This window comes from Lactuca virosa, chromosome 3 (assembly GCF_052849685.1).
Source record: "Lactuca virosa cultivar CGN04683 chromosome 3, Lactuca_virosa_CGN04683_v6, whole genome shotgun sequence".
Classification (NCBI taxonomy): domain Eukaryota; kingdom Viridiplantae; phylum Streptophyta; class Magnoliopsida; order Asterales; family Asteraceae; genus Lactuca; species Lactuca virosa.
The window spans coordinates 401,424,647-401,428,695 of record NC_136428.1 but is presented as its reverse complement, the minus strand read 5'-3'; positions in this window follow the sequence as shown (position 1 = coordinate 401,428,695).

Sequence of the window (4,049 nt, the reverse complement as noted above, 5' to 3'; positions counted from 1 at the left end):
TGGTTCCTACTAAAAGCAAGAAGGTGGAAAGATACTTGTGGGGATTATCTCAACAACTTCAAGGACACGTATTGGCCTCAAAGCCCACAACGGTGCATGCCGTGAAATGCATTGCACCAACTGTAACAAAAAGGGGCACACCCCCCGATTCTGTAGAACTCCAGGCCAACCGAACGCACAAGCTGCCAACACCGGAGCAAGCCGAACCTGCTATGGATGTGGAGAAACAGGACACCTCAAACGTAACTGCTCGAAGGCAAGGAACCCCAAGCCCGACGAAGTGGGCAGAGTTCTGGTGATAGGTCATGAGGAAGCCGTCGCAGACCCAACTGTGGTTATCGGTACGTTTCCTCTCAAAAATACCTACGCATGCATTCTTTTCGATAGTGGCGCGGAGAAAAGCTTCGTGAGCCACCAATTTAAACACTTGCTTAATCAAACACCACAAACACTAAAAGACACATTCACCATAGAAATGGCTAACGGAAAAACAGAGAACACTAACAGTATTTACACCGGGTGTACCCTCACCTTAAATAACCACTCTTTCCAAATCCACCTTATGCCGGTCACCATAAAAAGTTTTCACGTTATCATTGGCATGGATTGGTTATGCCCTCACCATGCGGAAATCCTATGTGACGAAAAGGCCGTTCGCGTTAACCTGCCAAGTGGCGAAGCTCTCGTCGTTTATGGCGACAAACCTAGCTCAAACTTTCAGATCATCTCTTGTATCAAGGCTCAAAAGTATCTCCACAAGGAGTACCACGCCTTCCTAGCCCACGTCGTAGATAAGGGTCAAGGAATGAAAGACATCAAGGACATTCCTGAGGGGGCACTCCTGGAAGACCTTCCAGGAGTGCCCCCTCCTCGACAAGTCGAATTCCGAATCGAATTAATTCCCGGAGCTACCCCCGTAGCCAAATCGCCATACCGTCTAGCTCCAGCCGAGATGCAGGAACTGTCCAGTCAACTGAACGAACTATTGAGCAAAGGCTTCATTAGACCAAGCTGCTCGCCATGGGGAGCACCAATTTTGTTCGTTAAAAAGAAGGACGGATCGTTCCGTATGTGCATTAACTACCACGAATTAAACAAACTCACTATCAAAAACTGATACCCTTTGCTCGAATCGATGACCTCTTCGACCAGCTACAAGGAGCGAGTTTATTCTCGAAGATTGATCTTAGATCTGGGTACCATCAACTACGAGTTCAAGAGGAGGATATTTCCAAGACAGCTTTCAGAACGCGCTATGGTCACTACGAATTTGTAGTGATGCCTTTCGGCTTAACGAACGCACCCGCATCGTTTATGGATCTGATGAATCGGGTGTGTCGACCTTACTTAGACAAGTTCGTAATTGTCTTCATCGATGATATACTAGTTTACTCCCGAAGTAAGGAAGAACACAGCCAACATTTACGTCGAGTCCTGGATACGCTGAGGGCGGAGAAATTGTACGCAAAGTTTTCAAAGTGTGAGTTCTGGATTCGAGAGGTGAATTTCCTCGGACATGTAGTCAGCAAGGAAGGAATCCATGTGGACCCTTCAAAGATCAAGGCGATTGAAAGTTGGGCAGCACCAAGAACACCCACATAGATCCGGCAATTTTTAGGGCTCGCTGGTTACTACCGGAGATTCATCCAAAACTTCTCCAAAATCGCAAAACCACTCACCACCCTGACTCAAAAAGGGGTGACATTCGTCTGGGGAGATAAGCAAGAGGCTGCATTCCAAGCACAAAAACGAACTCTATGCATTACTCCGATCTTGTCCCTACCAGATGGAACCGAAGACTTTGTGGTTTACTGCGATGCATCAAACCAAGGTCTAGGGTGTGTGTTAATGCAACGAGGAAAAGTCATTGCCTACGCCTCAAGACAACTGAAGACGCATGAGGTAAACTACACGACGCACGACCTTGAATTAGGAGCAGTGGTTTTTGCCCTAAAAATCTGGAGGCATTACCTTTACGGCACCAAGTGCACCATCTTCACCGATCACAAAAGCCTCTAGCATATCCTCAATCAGAAGGAACTTAACATGAGACAAAGGCGATGGGTGGAATTACTAAACGATTACGAATGCGAGATTCGTTATCACCCCGGAAAGGCCAATGTGTTTGCAGACGCTTTAAGCAGAAAGGAGTACTCGGGCCGCCGAGTAAAGACGTTAACCATGACCATCCACTCACACCTGTCCGCACAAATCAAGGAAGCTCAGGAGGAAGCCTTGAAGCCAGAGAACATGACAGGTGAATCATTAAGAGGAATGGACAAAAATCATGAAGTCAGGGATGACGGAGTTCGTTGTCTCATGAACCGGATCTGGACACCAAAATTTGGTGGATTCAGGGACGTTGTCATGAATGAAGCTCATAAAACTCGCTACTCTGTGCATCCCGGCTCAGACAAGATGTACTTAGACCTCAAGAAGATGTATTGGTGGCCGAACATGAAAGCTGAAATAGCTACCTTCGTGGGCAAGTGCCTGACTTGCGCCAAGGTTAAGGTAGAATACCAAAAGCCCTCGGGACTACTTCAACAACCAGAGAAACCCGAGTGGAAGTGGGAGCAGATTACGATGGATTTCATTACCAAGTTACCTAAGACCACGGGTGGGCTTGACACCATTTGGGTATTCGTTGACAGATTAACCAAATCCGCACACTTTCTACCAATAAAAGAGACAGACAAAATGGAGAAGGTGACAAGAATTTACATTAGAGAAATAGTGCGCCTTCACGGAATACCGATATCCATTATCTCCGACAGAGATAGTAGGTTCACGTCACGATTCTGGCAGTCACTACAGAAAGCTATGGGAACTAGGCTGGACATGAGTACAGCCTACCACCCACAGACTGACGGTCAGAGTGAAAGAACCATTCAGACGGTAGAGGACATGCTAAGGGCTTGTGTGATAGACTTTGGTAAAGCTTGGGATACTCATTTACCTCTTATTGAGTTTTCCTACAATAATAGTTATCACACTAGCATCAAAGTTGCTCCGTTCGAAGCCCTCTACGGCCGTAAGTGCAGTTCACCCCTGTGCTGGGCCGAGGTAGGCGATACGCAACTAGCAAAAGGGCAAGTCCCTAACAGCGCACTCACTGGACCGGAGATCGTAAGGGAAACAACCGAGAAGATCGTCCAAATTCGAGAGCGAATGAAGGCTTCCCAAGACCGACAAAAGAGCTACGCGGATAAGAGACGAAAACCTTTGGAGTTCCAAGTGGGAGATCGAGTACTTCTGAAAGTATCACCTTGGAAGGGATTAATACGTTTTGGGAAACGTGGTAAATTAAATCCAAGGTATATCGGGCCATTCGAAATCCTCGCCAGGATTGGCCCGGTGGCATACAAGCTACGATTACCACAGGAACTAAACCACGTCCATCCTACCTTTCATGTGTCAAACCTGAAGAAATGTTTGTCTGATGAGACCCTCGTCATTCCGTTGGAAGAAATTTAGATCAACGAGAACCTCCACTTCGTAGAGGAACCTATTGAAATCATGGACCGAGAGGTCAAATCGACGAAACAAAGCCGCATTCACATCGTAAAGGTCCGGTGGAACGCCAAGCGAGGACCCGAGTTTACTTGGGAACGTGAGGACCAAATGAAGCAAAAATACCCACATCTATTCCCCGACCCTTGAAGTCCCACTCAAAATGCAAATTTCGGGACGAAATTCCTTCTAACGGGGGGATAATGTGACAACCGTCAAATTCAAGTCAAAGTCAAAGTCAAGTCAACAAGTCTAACCGGTCAAACTTAACTAGTACTTGTATGTTAGAAGTTATTCCTTGTAAAAAATGTGCATTTGTATGTCAAAAATTCAAGTGTCTTGAAGAATCTAAGTGTTAACAATGTAAAAACCATAAAAAGGGAGTTAAACGCATCAAAACACGGCTAAGGACCCTTTCGGGGACTTAAAACGGTCATTAACGAAGCATAACGGGGTTCACGAACCTTGCATTACAAGATTATACGATAATAATGGCTAAGGTTAAATCTCTCCCAAATCTCTCCAAGTATGTGAAA